Here is a 19639-nt window from a genome sequence, read left to right as displayed (position 1 = left end):
TTGTTGAAGAGTTTCAATGTCGCTTTGTATTGTGATTTATTGGATGTGTGTATCTATGTGTTTGCAGGTATGAAGTCGGTGATCCTACTAACAACCTACCTAAGTGATAAGATTCATTGCTTAAATTGCAACTTTACATGGGGAGATATGGAAGAGAAAGGGAAATATCATGTTGTGAATCGGTAAACAATTACCAAACCCAAAGGGTTGAGAGTTACTAGTTTGAAAAGGCTTGACATCATGAATAAAACTTATATTCTCAAACTTGGATGGAAGATTCATTATTTTTGGTGCAAAGTTCTACGAAACAAATATACTTGTAATAAGTTGTAAGAATTCGTCAATTATCTTAGTTCAAACTCTAGTCTATGGAAGGTGATTGTTAAGCTTGCGCCTCACTTATTTTTAGGTATGAGTTGGATTTTTGGAGATGGTGGAGATATTGATGTATGGAGTTCTAATTGGTTGGAGCCAAGACTGTGTCTTATTGAGCACGATCTTGATATTTTAGAAGAGCTTATCATAGCTAAATTATATGATATGGTTGGGTTAAATGGAGATTGGAATTGACATATAATATAATGTTGCCGAAACTAATGTGCTAGGGTTTTAGCCAACCTTAAATATATACCTTGATCCCTCTATTTTATAAATTACTAAAAAAAGACTTATTTAAAAGACTTATTTATTGGTATGTGAGCCAATAATAAATTATATGGAAAGTGACCTAGGTGAAAAACGTTCCAAGAAAAAAATAAATTATAAGACACAAAGATGGCTTACACAATCTCATGAAGATACATATGGGTCCATCACCGACCAATGGAGCAAACATTGAATCTAGACCTAATAGCTTAACCACTCTCCCTCAAATAAAAGATAAATAATTAGCTTTATTATTTTTTCCCTTTCAATTTAGATATATTTGGTAATACTAAGTTTTTTTTATAGATTATGTTTTTCTTGAACTATATCTTATTTTTATTAATTTATAACTTATTTTAATAAATTAATTTAAATAGTTTATAATTTATATATATTTTTTTTTTATACTTATAATGTTAAATAAAAAATTAAATATTAATTAAACATATAATTTTATTTTATTTCAAAATTATAAATTAGTTTAACCACTAATTTTATTAAATAATACTAATTTAATAAACTAGTTTATATGTTATCAACTATCAAATAATTTATTAATTATAAATTTATCTTCTACCAATTATTAGATAATTTATCAGTTACAAGTTTATCTCTATAAACTACAATAGCTTGTAAATTATTTACTATTTAAAAAATAAAGTTTTAGCCTTTCATAATTTTCTTATTTTTAATATAATGTGTCTCACAAATAATATTCAAATTAGTTTCTCTATTAATTTTAACATATTATATCATTTTCATGAGTTAACTTGTCCCCATATGAAAATATCAGTACTAATTTAGATTTTTATTTTTGGTATTTATAGAAAAAAATTGTGTTAGTTTTAGTCAATAAATGTTTATCATGAATGCTATATACGTGACTACTCGTCTTTGTATTCTTCTTACTTTTAGAAGCACAAGTATTTCTCAAATCACTATCAAAAGTTTATAATACTCAAAATAGTAACATTTTAGAATGATTTGTTAAACATTACAAGTTATAATTCTTGCTCTTGTTCACATTGCAAAGAAGAAGAAAAAGTGTTTCATTTTTGTTTATTATTGTGTTATTTATTTGTACATTTAGGAAGAGAATAGGTCAGCTGTCCGATAAGGGATATGATCTAAATTATTACGGCACAATATTTTTTTCAAAAGTTTTTTTTTAAATTTATTTATCTAAAAAATCAGACTTTAGTGTCACAAGTCATTGTAAACAATGAGACTATTCTTCCCATTGATTATAGAGAAACTTCTATAGTTGCAATTCTTACTAATTGTATAGATATTTGCAAACTCTCAACCACGCTATTATAGCTTTAAAAGAATCGGAGATACACAAATTATAATATATTATTATATTAAAGAATAATTAATAATGATAAGAATAATATTTTATAGGATTTGAAAGTAGACCATCGAAAGAATGAGTATAAGAGAATACTGCTCTCATTGTTGTTTAAGATTTTCAGAGTGCGTTAATTATCTAATGCTAACCTCTTTGGACTTTACTGAATGATTCATCCCTTCTCAGTCCATTTAGACACAAAACGCAATTAAATAATTCATTAATAATTAAGGTTTAATAACAATTGGCCATACTATAACTAGTTAATAATTGATTATGTTAATCCATATTAGATTAATTAAATACTTAATCTAACAATTTCCTACTTTGATTATTAAAAATAATAATTTTAATATTAGATTATTAACTATTGTCAAAATACTAATCAATTAAAAGAGAAGTTTCAACATTGCAAAAATTGTATTAGATAGATAAAACAAATCATATATATTAAAGACTCACAACTTATATAAATAATGATGAATTTAGAGTAACATATTTAAATTAAGATAATATGTTAAAAATAATGGCTCAAACATATGAAAATACTATTGATAAACTCCTAGTAACCCAAATTAGCATAAGACTTACTCATGTGTTTAAGTCTCTAGTCAGTGATTTTACTAATGAGTTTTTAAATTAAAAGGTCATAGAATATCCACATAGGTCTAAGAATGGTAATTACATAGGCATACATATTACGAGAGTTACATTTAATCATAGATACCTTCATAACATAATATCATACTCGATAGAAGTATTGATATTTACTTGTATTTTCATATTATGACCTGACAAATATGGACTATTGGAGATAGAATAACACAATATTATTACATGCTAAAGAATTATTGTATCTTTTCAATATCGATCAAAACATTAAAATTATGATGTTTCATGAGATTAAGAGAATTATATATATCTCAGTATAATAGAATAAGACTTCTTAGAGTTATTTAATATTTTGATGTCTTCTTAGAATATCTCATATTTATAATGTGCTTAAGAATATATGACAATATGAGAATAATAATATGAAATTTTTTAGATTATATATATATATATATATATATATATATATATATATATATATATATATATATATATATATATATATATATATATATATATATATATATATATATATATATATATATATATATATATATATATATATATATATATATACTCTCGTTGATCCAATAGGATAAAGATTTATCAGAGTCCACCAATATTAAATACTTTGATTATGCAATAGGAAATTAATTTTATTTTTATTGCAAAATCATACAGAGAAGTGGTTGTATAAATATCTCATCATTAAAGTTTTACAAACTCAACCACATATTTTGCATGTAAATAGAATATATCATTATTTATCATCATTTGAGTCAGATCAAATTCATAAAATTTCAAATAGAATATAAGATTATATACAATATCCTAATAACTCACTCAAACTTAAATGCTACAAATATAACTACACACATTTGAGAACACATTTTATGTATACGCAACAGAAAAATTGTTGGAAATCCCCCACAACCTATGGAGAATTTCAATCAATCTTGATGAACAAGATTGTTATCATCCACACAATAGCAATGAAAAGAAAAGAACAATGGAGAAAGAAAGTAAAGAAGATGAAGGAGAAGAAGAACTAAATTATGCAGAGTTTCTCTCTGCCCACAAACTGTGGAAAACTTCTTATTCACTTTGCAACTGCAAAAAACTATGAATTACAATATTATGAATACTCTATTCACTTCATTACAAAAAATAAGGGTTACTCCTTGTATTTATAGATTTAGGTTAACTTGGACCTCAAGCCAAAGCCCAAAACAATAAAAGCCCAAAATAGCTAACACTACTAAAATAGGCATAAGTCGAAATCATGTGTGAACCAGCATGCTTCGACACTTCGACACTAACACAACTCAACACACTAGGTGGTTCGACACTTCCTTGCTATGTCGAGCAACCTGATTTGGCACAAGAAATTACAATTCAATACACCACCTAATTCATTATGTCTAAGCTATCTAGATTCATCATAGCTCTTTGTCTTCTGAACACTTTGACCTGCACTCCCTTTGTCATGATGTCTGCAATCTGATTCTCAGTTCTGCAGTGTTCAACATTCATCTTCCCATCTGCTACCTACTCTCAAAGATAATGGAACCTCATCTCGATGTGCTTGCTTCGACCATGTGTTATCGGATTCTTCGCTAAATTGATAGCTGACATGTTGTCGATCTTCATGGTAATTGTGAAGGAGAATAGTGATCCAAAATGCAGCGGAAATTAAAAATTTCTTCTATAGTGATCCTTACGAATGGGCATGATCAGTGGTAGAATCGTTACCTCTTGTGGCAATTGAAACCTTTGACGCAGATCTAAGGAGTGATCACGAACGTTGAATGGTGACAACGCCTCTACTCAGTCCACACGAACGGATTCCTTCAATCTCAGTGCTAGCTGCTACAAATGAAGGCTTTGAGTGAGAGAAAGAGAGAGAGAGAGAGAGAGAGAGAGAGAGAGAGAAACGAAATTTCATATGCACAAATGTTTCTGCACAAGGGTTCTATTTATAGAACCACTTGTGTGGGCTATAAGCTAAAAAGTCCACTTAAGTGTATGTGGCCTATATCTTATGATATACCAAAATCACTTAAGCACGTGGTATCTGTAAGATCCCAATTTTGTCCCTAAGATCCCTCATGGCATCATATCATATCATTGCATTTGCCTCAAGGATCATTAGACACCTTGTTTCCTTCCCTGTGAGGGGGATGTCTTTTTTAGAGTGATTCTTGATCACCAAGCATTGCTTGCATTTGGTATATCATTGCTTTTCTTTTAATCACTGACCAAAAGTACAAAAATATGTCATCTAACCTTTGTTACTTGCAGCTGAAGCAATTACAGGTCAATCACATCAAAGGCATCCACTGAGCAATAGATGGTGGTTATTCTTGAGATTTGGACCCCATGATCATTTACAAGAGTTCATATGAATTATGATGTCATTTTGAAGCAAAATCCCAAGTGGTAGAGGCTTAAATTTCATCAGGACATTTTCAGGTCATCTGAAGACCCAGAAAGTCAACTGCAAAGTCAACTATGGATTTGGAGGTGGGAAGTGATTAGAAATACTTCATTCATGTTCAAACAAGTCTCATTTGACATTTCAAACACTCACATTGAAGAAATTGAGGTCCAGTCAAAAGTTTCCAAAAATGGAAAGTGACCTATAATTTCAAGTTTCCCAAAAATGGAAAGGTTTTAGACCAACTTCAACTCAATTTTACATCATAAAAAAAGCTTCAAATGAAATTTTGTTGAACATGAAAGTTGTAGATCTTTCTCTCCCATTTCCAAAATGTCCAAGCTCTTGAGCATCTGATGAATGGTTGAGGAGATATGGTCCAATCATTGCCAAGTGTGCATGGGATTTCAAATGACCATAACTTTTGATTCATAATTCCAAATTGAGTGGCTCTTCTTGCATTTTTCTTCTCATGACATGAACTTTCCAAATCATTCATCACCTTGCATGAATTTTCATCATTTGATCATTTGTTATTCCATGCATTTTTTGGAGGGAAATTCAAAAATTTTAAATTGGTGCATTGTATGGACAAAATACCATTGCATTTTGGTTTATGAAATGATTTTGAGTGACTTTGACCATGTACATGGCACTGTTCACGTGAGAATTTTGCCATGCACCTCCAATTTTCAATTTTTCCCAAACACCTAATTTTGCCTAATTTCAATTAACCAATTTAAGTGTGGATTAGCAATGTGATTAGGAGAGCATATAAATACAAAAACCTAACAGAATTTCAGATTAACTTCATCATTTCACCATTTCTAGATCCAAATTCTCTCTCCCTCCAAAATTTTCTTCTAATCATAATTCAAATTTTCTCCAAATAACCTTGCCATATTATTGCATATTCTTGTTCTGTGGTATGGATTTGGCATAGATCAAGCCTTGGATCATCAAGTTTGGACCATAATTGTGCATAGCAAGCTCAAGAACATAGCAATGGCAGTTCGGATTTAAGCAAGATTGAAGCAGTTTCAAGTCTCAATTTCTTCATCAAACATCATAGCAAGTGTTCTGGAGTAGATTTGAAGCTTGCCAAGCCTTGGATCGTGCATTTCCAGAAGTTGATCTTCAAGAGGTCACATTTTCGATCCTTTTAATTCGCTGTTTTATGTGTATGTTAGTATAGATCTTTGAGTGCTGATGAATCTGAGCTAAATTTCACATGATTTGGTGCATTATTGAGAGAGATATAGTTGATTAAAGTTTGTTACATCAAAATGTTTTCCATCGATTCTCTCTGTTGGTGATGAATTAGCGTGAAATAATGGTTGATATGTGATCTACATGTTGTAACGGTTCGAATGGTATAAAGTTTGACAAATTCTGGAAAAAAAATTTGGACGTTGCTACTGTTCATCACCGTCTTCGCGAGGAAGACGGTGTTTTCCACCGCGCGCCACCGTGAGGAATAGTGCTAGGGTTTGGCTCTGGTTCAGGCGCGAAGAACACATTTGATCCATGTTCCTCACTTTGATTCCATGCTACGACGTTTTTGGAATTCTTTTTCTTCAGCGCGCCTCATTTGAATCTGAACATGGTTCGATTCCAGCGCATGTCCTTTTTCAAATTTAATCCTCATTTTCTATTTTCCCTCCAAATATTGCCTATGCATGTTCATTTTATTTCACTTTTTTTCTCAACTTCAAAAATGCATAATAAATTGAAAAATGATCCAAATAATTCCTGGTTTTTTGCTACATGATCCTTGAATTGTCTTCTATTTTTTTATGTTAATTTCTGGAATTGTGCTTGGCTGGATTTTGAATTGTGTTAGATCATGTCAACATGTGTACATATGTGACATTGCCTTGTTCTTTCCATTGTGAAATGTTTGATATTGATCCAAATGCCATGAAATTTTGTGTGTTGACTCTTAACATGTTGATTGACACTTTAGGCTTGGTTTGGTATTTTTCCCTTTTTCCATCCCTGTTTTATGTACATGTTTGCATGGTGTGACAATATGTGTCACACAATTGGTTGTTCAACTTGTGCAATTTTATTTCCATATCAAATGAGCTCCTCTGTTTATGATTTTTGGCATGATGATTGTATTGGATGTGATGTATGCTCATGAAAAATTCCAGAATTATTTGAGTCATTTCTGTTTTGATTTAGAATTTTGTTCCTCAATGTCCAAATGTATGCTTTGAATTTGTCTTTGACTTCTCTTGATCATTACATGCCCTTGCTTAGTGATTTTGACTTGGTCCTTTTTAGGACATGTTCATGATTGATTAAAGATGATTCATGTTGAGTTTTAGGTTCTGTTTTGAATTTTTTCCTCACTTTTGACCCTAGGCTTTGCCTTAGGGGTTTGGACTCACATTTTGGGTTGTGCATTTCAGGTTTCAAAGCAATTAGCCACATTGGTTGATATGATCTCATCACTTGAGATACAAATTATTTTGGTTGATTAACCTTGCTGTTTTGTAGGTCTTGGGGATGGTGAATCAATTTAGTTTGCTTGCACCTTATGCCTTGCACCATTGTTGTCTGATAATTGGTTGTCTGACTGTTGTTGGTTGTTTAGTTTGTCTGAATATAAATATTGACTGTTTTAGCTTTTCTTATATGTACTTTAGCCGCCTTAACTCATTACTTGAGTTGCTTTGCTTTGCTTGTGATTGGCATACCACTTAGGTATTTTCCTTGATCTCCATGTAGTCTGGAAGACCTGCTGTTATTGGCAGGCACCTGTCTGAAGCCCTCCTTAAGAGGCCATGTCTTTGTTTGTTTAATTTTGTGCCAAGCAGGTTAAGTCCTCTTAAGAGGCAATTGGCAGATACAAGGGATGTGTAATCCATCCCCTGCTATTCAGTTGTGTCATTCATCTTGCTCACACTATGTGTTGATGTACTTTGGATAAAAGCCCAAAATCTTGTACATAGAGTCATGTCATTGTGGAATAGAGTTCCCCATTCTGGACTCCCACATCTTCTATTGATTTAAAGCTCACCCAGGCCCGAGTTAAGAGCTATGAGGCATAACCCTCATCTCCATTTTATCTGCTCACCCTAACTCTCGATGTTAGAGGTTAAGAGCCTGACTACCCATTCCAGTATTTGGCTTGTTTGTCAAGGTCGATATGACCCCTTGACTAAAGCCAAACCTTGCTTGAGCCCATTGGTTGTGTATAGTGTGTGATAACTGATTGCTTGATTGCTTGTTTGTTCATCTGTGCATAATTGTTGGTGTGTGCCTCTGTGCATTGTTTTCATCTTTGAGCATTAATTGTATATCATTTCATGATCATTGTTCATACTTTGTGACATGTTGCTTTGTCCATTGAGGAGTCAATTGTAAGTCCAGTTATTGGCAGTTGTTTCCTGTGATCTGGTAGAAGTTGGAACTAAGACCATTGAGTGGAATTCCATTTCCTTGGAGTCGAGTGTAAGACCATTTATTGGCAACTTGTTTCCTCTTGCTTATTGCATTTGTTTTCTTTGCTTTGTGAGATTAGTGTAAGTCCATAGATTGGCATCTGGTATCCATGTTTTCTTTGCTTTGTGAGACTAGTGTAAGTCCATAGATTGGCATCTGGTATCCATGTTTTCTTTGCTTTGTGAGACTAGTGTAAGTCCATAGATTGGCATCTGGTATCCATGTTTTCTTTGCTTTGTGAGACTAGTATAAGCCCATTGATTGGCATCTGGTATCCATCTTTGTTTTGTGAGACTAGTATAAGTCCATTGATTGGCATCTGGTATCCATCTTTGTTTTGTGAGTCTGGTATAAGACCATTGATTGGCATCTGGTTTCCATTTATTTTGGCTATCTCTGATACCATGTTTTACTTGCTTATTGCTTTGTTGCCTATTCCAAAGGATGGTACTTGCTTGGATCATCTACATATGATCTCAAGAGAGGAACTCCTAATGAAGTTTTACCCCTCATCCCCACCTTTTGTTTCCTTACAACCTCCATTTGCATGTTAACCCAAACCAGAAAACTTTTGTGCAAACATTCTCACTTGTTTTCAAAACTAGAAACCTAGGCCTTAAGCCTCTGATTTTCAAACTTCATTTTCACAATACTTCTTCTGAATTGAATCTAATATCATACTTTGACTTCTTTTTGTGAATAATTCTAATTGACTAATTCCACTCATTCAATTGTTTTGTGGCTTTGTCCATTCTTTAATCAAGTTTTCATACATTAGCCATAGATCTCAATTATCTTAGTGGTTGATGTGAATCTCACCTTTTGTCCTTAGTGATTGAATTGTAAGACTTCCTTGCTTATTATAGGGCATGGTCCCTCACTAGCAAGTTGAAGCTGTTCTCACATGGTGGACTTGTGGTTGTATAGGTTGAGTTTTCTCCCGTGGATAATGAAAGACCTTAGGGCTTTTGTTTAAAATCAATCCACTTACTTTTTGGAAATCTTTTAGCCGAACTACGGCGTTTTAATCCTTATCTTTCATGAAAAGGTACGTAGGCAATGGGTTTCATCCATCCAAACACAAAAATAATAAAAATTGTATATTCTTCTCTCATCCCTTCAATCAATGTTTGCACAAAAATATTTCATAAACAAATAATTTTACAACAAGTTGTGAAAAGAGGTTCCCTAGGAGTACCTAGGATGTTGTGGGTGCCTAACACCTTCCCACAACATAATTACCCCCTTACCCAGATCTCTGACCTTTTATTAGTTTTCTTTGCGTAAAACTTCTTAGGCTTTTGTTCGCTTTCTAGCCATTCCTTTGGATAAATAGAAGTGCGGTGGCGACTTTATCTTTGTATGCTTTGCTTTTGATTTAGTCAATAAATCATAAAGTGACGAATACACCGCTACAGTATCTTACCATATTTCGTATTCTACTTAAGTGCGCTGTACCTTACGATGTTCTACAATTCACTTAAATGCATCGTACCTTACAGTGTTCCTTATTTACTCTATCTCTCATCAATCCGTCCTTTTATGTGTGACCTTGTAGGTTTTCGCGACATTGGTAATTATATTAAATCACGTATTTAACATAATAAACAGTAAGAGGTATCTAGCAACACATCATTGCTATCCAAGACACGAAATTGTCATGTGATCTAACAAATTCTTTTGTGAAAATACTTATGTGTACAATTACCCTTATACCCTTATGTCTATATTGAACACAAGGCATAGACCATGTCATCCTTGTCCAGTTCAATATTGGGCCCTTAGACATTTATCCTCTTACGCAGGATGGGCAAATTCTATCTAGATCACTCATGTCTCTCAGCATGCTTCGTGGAGTACCCATCAAATGTCTTTATGGTCATCTAGTTACGGACAATGTTTAATCAACAATAAGGCACTCGACTCTACATCTAGGGTCCATAGTGGTTTCAGGTCGAAGGGTGGTATACACCACTATCACCATGAGAATAACTTATGACACTTTGCATAACATTCTATATAGTATTCTCATAGCGGGTCAATCCAGTATAAATATTACTCTTAATATTCATACATATGTTTAAGACTTGATAACTCCTTATCCATGATCCATGAGATATGATCATCAATCTATATGCATAATAGTCTTAATGCTTTAATGTTATCCCACTTTACAACAAAGCTCGACTACAGATACTTTAAGAATAGTGTCCTTATGTTTAATGAGATCTCATGATTAAGTTACACTTGATACATTAAACGTTCTAGGGACTTTATTAAACAAACATAATAAAAAAAAATCCTTTTATTATTAATAAATAATTCGATACAAGTACCAACAGTATTGCCCTCTAGAGCTTACACCAACAAATTTCTCTATGACTCTTCAATGTTATCTCTTCGACCAGATTCACCATCCACGTTGCTTGACATGCACAAAGAGAAGCAGCTATTTATTCTGTTTCGCACGATGATAATGCCATTACTGGCTCCTTTCTCGAACACCAAGCAACTGGTGCACCACCTAGCATAAACACATAGCCAACTGTGGATTTTCGATCCTCAACATCACTACACCAACTTGAGTTGGTGTTGTTAGCTCATAATTTTGACACCCACTAAAGAATTACCAAAAGGGAAATCCTATGTAGAGATGTTTCGACCAGGAGGAGATGTTCGACCAAGTAGAGGTGTTTCGACTGGATAAGGGTAATAAGAGTCAGCGTGCAGTTAGTGTTAGCTAAGAGTAAATATCCTGAAAAAGGGATGTGCTTCGAGGAAAACCTCCTGTGTCACACCCTCATATATGTTCGATTCGACTCGGACATCTTCGATCCCTATATGAATATGCCCTTTGAAACTGTCTAGAGTATGCTTAGTCGCAACCACCCGCTGAGCTTTTTTCTGGGACTGCTGTCGAAGTATTTTAATGGAGTCTCCACAAATAAACCAATCTGGAAATGGAGGGGGCAAGGGCCACTCCAAAGTCAGCATTAGGCAGTGGAGGAAATTTTGGGGGAAATAGTTCAAGAGCCATTTCATAGCGTCTCTCATGAGGAACGTACGAAGGAATCTTTAGACTTTCCATTTTCTTTGAAAAAATTTCTTTGAGTGTGACAGCTGCTTCGCGGATGGTTCGACTAAGATCATCAGGCCTATAGGCAGTTTCAAAGTAGTTTTGAAAAGCTTAGATTTCTTTTATAAGCATGTAAGTACCTTTTCTGGTCTTTTCCTGCACAAGAAGAAAAGCTTTGTCAAAGAGTTGGATAAAGGAAGAGACATCATATAATTCTTCAATATAGTATTTAGTCCACCATCTCCCAAACTCTCGAGTGTAGAGGAAGTTAGGCTCGAAGTTAAAAGGAGTAAGTTGGGTTCTGCCAGTGTATCTGGCTATCTGCTTGAGGGAAGTAGCTTCATTGTGGACTGCATTATAAAGAATGAGGCTACCCTTCTTGTCATACAGGCACTTTGGAAGAACCTGAATTAACCCAAATTATCAAGTGACAAGGCTGAGTTGATAGGTGATCAAAGTAACCTTAACCTTTGAAGGATTAAGTCGAATGGTTAGGATCTCGGGGGTCAAGAAGGCTTCCCAAATTAGTAAAGATTATGTCTCTTGTTCTTGGATGGATATGGGAAAGTCCTGGTAAACCATTTTGGGTCGTACTTTCTGAAGGCAAATGGGGCCATGCTCGAAGTGAAAACATGGCGCTTGACGAACATCATTATGTAGCTCATGAAAGTCGGTTGCAAGGCTTGTCCTTCATCACTGGGTGTCAGTTGAGCCAGTCTAGTGCCTTCAACACTTCTGTTTTAAATCTCCTCAACTTCTTCGCCAACGAGGCCTTTGTTCGGTAGACTAGCCTCGGAGGTGGCATTGAGCCAAAGTTACAATAGCCAAAAAGGAGAATATTTCCTTTATCTCCCAAATTCTTTAATTGAGCGACTTCATCGCTCAATGACTCATAAAGACTTGCCAAGATCATCTCGCTTAGACAAATACCATGCCCAACATGTAGCTGATTCGCCAAGGTGAGATATTTCTTGGCAACTTGTAAGGACTTCCAGCAGAAGACAGAGTGAGACAACCACAAGGCCAAGAAACTGAAAAGTTTTGCAACATTGGAACACTTGGCATAATGTCAGAGTTGTTAAGGCGTCGAAACAAGGTCTCAAAAAATGTATTTTTCTCTCGTATGTCGAAAATAACATTTTTGGGGGGCAATTTGTTAGCTCATAATTTCGACGCCCATTAAAGAATTACCAAAAGGGAAATCCTATATAGAGATGTTTCGACCAGGAGGAAATGTTCGACCAAGTAGAGGTATTTCGACTGGATAAGGGTAATAAGAGTCACCGCGCAGTGAGACTTCAGAAATATTTCTTAAAATGGTTGAAGACGGTTTTCAATTGGAGATTCAAAATTCAAATAAAGGAGGGAAGCTTGCTCTTATCTGAAACTGCTAAAGGTACACGTGAAGCATAATGGATAGTTACATCCATGCAAGGTGCCATGTGTCTCGACGTGATTGAAGGGTCGTCAGAAGCGGTTATTTCGATTCAGTATAAATAAAGGGTCTCAGTGTTACGATCAAGGGTGTCAAAGTGTGTACATAGTCTGTAAATTTCCCAAGTACCCGTGTGAAGAGGAACCGTAAATCAAATAATGTACGTTTATTTACACCATTGTTAGTTATTTTAAAGCAATACAAATTCATCTTTATTTTCCTTCCATAAATACATTTCTTTACTTCTTTATTCCAAATACTCTCCTTTTACTTTGTTATTTCACAATCTTAATATTTCTTTGCTTCAAACACTTACTTTTGCCATTTGGTTATCATCATAATCTTCTACAATTTCTCCCTTTAATTCATATTATCCTTTTACTATAAAGTCTTAATAACTAGTCCCACGAATACTGTCGAAGTGTTCACGATTACTAAAATTCATTTTTAAAAACAATTAGCACATGTCCTAGGATCAATCTGATTGATCCTGCGAGTAACCAAATTTAGAAATTTGGAAGATCAGCGGTTGTTTACTAATTTTCAAGGTAAACAGGTGTATCCCACTAATTTGCATTCTTTTCCTTCATCAGCTGCAGGAAACAAAATATCATAGTCGAGAGTTCCTTTTAGATACCTTAGCATCCTCTTCGCCGCTGCTAGATGTGATACATTTGGCTTCTGCATGAATCTACTCACCATACCTACATTGTATGCTAAGTCAGGTCTTGTATGACAAAGGTATCAAAGTGACCCAATAAGTCTTATATATTGGGTTGGGCCGACATCATCTTCATCTGAATCTTTTGACAGTTGTAATCTGGGCTCAACTGGAGTCAAAGTTAGGTTGCAATGTTGCATCTCAAATATCTTGAGTATTTCGCATGCATACCTTCTTTGTGTAACACCTCAAAATTTGCCCTCCTCTCTTGAGACTAGCTTAGCATATTGCATTTCATTTTGTAGGTCATTAGTCATTGCATTTTGGCATATCATGTGGAGACAATAAGCAAGTCATCCTCCTAAGTCTTGCTCAGAAGATGAAGAGGTTAAGAGATGCAAGCCTGAGGGTTTCATTGAATTGATCACTAATCATTTGAGGGTTTGTGCTTCAATTAGGGTTTCTTGGTTCCTCAAGGAGATTGGGCATTATCTTGGATTGGAATGGTACATCACCAGCATCATGGTCTTATCATCACCAAGAGGTTCATTGTGCTTGATCATGTGCCTTGGGATTAGGGTTTTGACCTCTGGTCAATCCTAATCAGTTGTATTGTGTCAGTCAGGGTTTTTCAAGGAGATGAGGTCTTCATTGAGATGGGGATCATCATATGGTTTTATTGAGCTTGTATAAGCTAGGTTTTCATTTTGGAGCCATTTCATCAAGGGATTGAGGCTCAAATTCATCTGTGCATGACCAAGTCATCTATCAACTAAAAAAGTCAACTGTTGGATTTTGAGGTAGGAGATGGTTAGAAATACTTCATTCATGTTCAAACAAGTCTCATTTGACATTTCAAACATCAACATTGAAGAAAATAAAGTCAGGACAAAACTTTCCAAAAATAGAAAGTGACCTGTAATTTGAAATTGCCAAAAATGGAAAGGTTTTCAACTCAAGATTACATCATCAAGATGGCTTCAAATGAAATTTTGTTGAACATGAAAGTTGTAGATCTTGTTCTCCCATTTCCAAAAAGTCCAAGATCATGAATTTCTCATGTGTGGTTGAAGAGATATGGATCAATCTTGGCCAAGTAAACATTGAACTTCAAAGGAGCATAACTTTCAAACCATAAGTCTAAATGAGATGGATCTTTTTGCAACATTCTCCTTTTAACCTCTAGTTTCCAAAATTGGCATTACATGGCATGCATTCTATTCACATAAATATTTGCATTTGCAATTGACTTTTGGAGGGAAAATTAAAATTTAAAAATAAGGCATTGTTTACACATTCTATCAATTCCATTGGCTTCAAAATGACATTTTAAGTGCATTTCAATTCATTTTCGTGTATTGTTCACTAACAATTTCCATGCATAGGGTAAAATGGTAAATTTGCACTTACACTCTAATTTCCCTAATTTTCATTAGCATTTGGTTAAGCATGATTAGGACTTGATTAGGAGGGACTATAAATGCCTAACCCTAACATAATTTCATAACACACATCACAAATTTCAAATCTACAAATTTTTCTCAAACTTTCTCTCAAATTTTTCTTCACTTTTTTTCAAATCAATTCACAATTTCTTCAAATCACTTTGCATTTTCTTGCTTAATTCATCATCTAGAATCATCATAGAGCAATATTGAAGCAAGATCCAAGAGATTCGTGCAGTTGGAAGCATGTGCAAGCTTGAAGAACAACAATGGTGAAAGCAAAATTCTGTGGATTCGAGCACAATTGAACCTCAATCTCCATTCCAAACACTTGTACAAGCTTGCTAGAGGAAGATTGAAGCATTGCACGACCTGGAACACACGAATTACAAAGTTGCACTTCAAGAGGTCAAAAATTCGTGTCTCTTATTTCTTGAAATTGTTATGTGAATCTTGTAGATCTTGCAATGCTTGTGATTCTGAGCTTTGAACCACTGAATTCCATGCATTATTGAACAAGTTATGTTGATTTAAAGTTTCATGTGCAAAACTTAAGTTGATCGATTCTCATTGTTTATGATGTTTTAAGTTTAGCTATTAGTTGATCTTGAATCTCCATCGAAGGATCTATCTATTGGTATGTTTAATTGCAAGATCTGGAAAAAATGTTCATGATTGTTCTTGAGATCCACTGTTCATCACGTGCGTGAATTCTGGAGATGATGATGATAATTTTAGGCAACGGTTTTCTCGTTCCCAAAGGCCACGCTAAACCGTTCCCGTAGGCCATGCTAAATCGTTCCCATAGGTTCGCTAGGCCTGCAACCTGATTGGTTGCATGAAATAGCCTTGCAAGCGCGCGCCAATCCCTTTTGAAAATGCCTTGGGTTCGAGTCCAGCATTTGGCATAAGTTCAAGCGCTTTGTATTATTTTTTCCATTTTTTTCCATTGATCATACTTGATTCTCACATGTTTATTTTTATTTTTCTTCCACTTCAAAAATTAAAAACAAAATAAATAATCATCCAAAAAATACCAGGATTTTTTCATTGTGTCAGATTTTTTGTCTAGTTTTTTATGAATATTATTTTGTAAATTTTGCCTGGCTGGATTTAATTTTGCCCTAGGGTTCTTGTACATGTATGCATTCTTGACATTGCTTTACTATTTCATTTGTGAAATGATGGTTGTTTATCCAATGCTCATGAAATTTTACATGCTTAAACTAGACTCCTTGATGGACATTTTGGTGTTGAGTTTGCATTTTTATCATGTGCCATTGCTGAGATATGATCATGTGAAGTTAGGCGTGACAATGTGTGTCACACCTTGGGGTGTCCAACTTGATTAATTTATTTGCCATGCCAAATGATCTCCAAATGTTCTGATTTTTTGTATGGTGCTTGATATGAATGTTGTGAATTCTCATGGTGTTTTGTGGAATTTTTGGATTGATTTCTGATTTGATTGAGATTTTGCTTTCTGGGTGATCATTTGTGAGCTTTTGAAGTGTCTTGAACTTCATTCATTTGTGAAATGCTTGTGCTTTATCCTATGAATGTGAAATTTTGCACACTCTTTCTAGACATGTTAGAGGTTGTTTTGGCTTTAATTTGAGGTTCTTACCTTTTACCATTTCTGTTTTAGGCTTGTGCTAAGTTGAGGTATCAATTTGTGTCACATAGGAGCTTGTTTTGATTGCCTTGCCTTACACAATTTGATTACCATGCCTAATCATGTCCAAATGCTCTAATTTTTTGTGTGGTGATCATGTTGTATGTTCTGTTAACCCATGAATTTTGCCAAAATTAATTGAATCATGTTTTATTTATTGTGCATTTGTTCATTCTGTTGTCACAATGTGGTTACAATGTGCATACCTTGCCATGTTTGGTTCATGAAATGAAATTGGTAATTGATATTGGGATGAGACCTTTTGGATGATGTTCTTAATTGATTAAAGTTGATTCATGTGAAATTTCATGTTCTGTTTTGTATTTTTTCTCCATCTTTGACCCTAGGCCTTGACCTAGTGGTTTGCCTCTCATGTTTGAGCTTTGATTTCAGGTTGAACATCCAGGTTATATGGTTCATGATGCAACCTCACTTGAGCATCTGATGCTTGCTTTTGACTACTAACTTTGTGTGTTTTGTAGGGTTGTTAACTCATTTGAGTTTGACTTGTTGGCTTATGCCTTTGATCATTGGGTTTGACTGTTGATATTCATGATTGTTTGTTTGTCTGTACAATTTAACTGACTTGTGTGATGTTTCAACAGGTACATAAGTTGCTTAAGTTCAATTTGAACTTGCTTTTGCTTGGTTGCTTAACCACATAGGTATAACTCTCTGACTTCATGTAGTCTGGAAGACCTGTCCTGTTACTTGGGCAGGCACCTGTCTGAAGCCCTCCTTAAGAGGCAATGCTTGTGTTTGTTTATCTTCGTGCCAAGCAGGAAAAGACCTTTGATAAGGCAATTGGCAGATAAAAGAGATGTGTAGTCCATCTCCTGCTATTCAGTGTGTCATCCACTTTGCTCACACACCTTGTGTTGATGCATTGTGGATATTAACCCAAGATCTTTGTTGAGTCAGTCATATGTGGAGAAGAGTTCCAACTTTCTGAACTCCCACTTTCATTTTTCTGAAGCTCTCCCAGGCCAGGGATAAGAGCTGTGAGGTCTTACCCTCACTTCCCATTTCATCTGCTTCACCCTAACTCTTAATGTTAGGGTTAAGAGCTAACATCACCCTGATACAGTGGCTTGTTTGTTGAGGTTGACATGACTCCTTGACTAAAGCATAGCCTTGTGTGAGCCCCCCTGTTTGTATATAGTGTGTGTGCTTGCTTTGTGCTCTTGACTGTGCTGTTTAGGATAGCTTGCTCCCTGTGCAAGTTAGATAGAAACCTCAACCTAGGACCATTGTGGATTACATGATAACTATTAGGCTCGAGTCAGTCTCCCTTCTAGTTTGTCATTTCCCAGTCTCTGGTTAGGAGAAAGTTTCTCCCCTGTTAAGGGGAACTACGTTGCCCTGATCCTCATACCAGATGAGGTACGTAGGCAGGAGATCGTACGAGATCTCTCCAGGCACCCTTTTCCTTTTTTGCGTGTGTTTTGCTTGACAGTTATTAGGTCCGAGTTCCCGACTCCCTTCTAGTCTGTGTGTTCACCCTTTTTTCTTTTTGTGTGTGTTTGCTTGACAGTTACTAGGCTCGAGTGCCAGACTCCTTAGTAATTTGTTTGTTTGTTATCTTTCTTGTGTGTTAGGATATGGATGTAAGACTAGCGATTGGCAGTCCGTATCCTATTGGCGTTCGTTTGTGTGGAGTCTGATGTAAGTCCAGCAATTGGCATTCGGTTTCCATGTTTGCCGTTTTGTGTGGAGTCTGACATAAGTCCAGCGATTGGCAGTCGGTTTCCTGCGTGTGTTTTGTTTGGCGTGCGTGAGCCGAACTACGGTAGCTCTGATCCTCATTCCAGGTGAGATACGTAGGCATAGGATGCGATATCCTAGCGAGCCCGTTCCCCTTTTCTCCCACCTGTGTTGTTTCCAGTGTGTGTGTGTGCATTCTTTTGAGTAGTGTTTAGCAATCTTTCTTCTATTCTTTTGAGCGTGGATCCCGTCGAGTACGACGGATACGTAGGGGTGCTAATACCTTCCCTTCGTATAACCGACTCCCGATCCCATCTCTCTCTGGTCGCGAGACCATGTCTTTTCCAGGTTTACTTCGAGCGTTTCCTTTCCCTCTTTGGGATAAATAATGCACGGTGGCGGCTCTGTTTGTTTTGTTTTTTTGCCCGCCGGTTGTTTTTCGCGGATGCGACAGCTGGCGACTCTACTGGGGACATGAAGTTGACCTCTGGCTGGTCCATCTTCCCTAAGCGAGCCTCTCCTAGCGCTCTAGGATAGTTTAGGTTGCTTGTATTGCTCTATTTATTGCATTTATGATTATTATGTTGTGTATATATTTGCATAAATGTTTGCATGCATCATACTATCATTGTGCTGTCTTCTGTACAGGTGGTTTCTCTGATTTGGGGTGGGTGTTCTGAGTGGGGCTAAAACCCAGGCCCGAGTATACACCTAGGATTAGTGTGGTCTCATGTTGCCTCTCATGTTAGGTCAACATGTTTTGGGCGACGTGACATACCACAAGCCGGACGAGGTTTATTTGAGAGTGCTCTTCCTTTTGGAGTATCCACTTTGGTTGATTCACCTCATCTAGGCTGGTGACTTCGGTGACCGATCTTTCCCGGATCTTTGGTTTAGATGATCTTAAGAGAGCTGCAACGGCACACCCGAAAGGGCAAACCCGTTGAGTATCTTTGCCCGATTGTCGAGACCATTATCCGCCTTAGGATGACCTGATTAGAATTCACCTGTGAGGGGAGGGTTGATTCTTACAGATGCATGTTCTGATGGTGACTTTGATGGTAACTAATGGTTCAGTTATTGATCAGAGTTCTATTTATAAGTCGAATTTATGGATATTTATTTCTGAGACGCCGGAGTTCTGT

This window comes from Lathyrus oleraceus, chromosome 3 (genome assembly GCF_024323335.1).
Source record: "Lathyrus oleraceus cultivar Zhongwan6 chromosome 3, CAAS_Psat_ZW6_1.0, whole genome shotgun sequence".
Classification (NCBI taxonomy): Eukaryota; Viridiplantae; Streptophyta; class Magnoliopsida; order Fabales; family Fabaceae; genus Lathyrus; species Lathyrus oleraceus.
Note: the sequence above shows the minus strand (reverse complement) of the source record.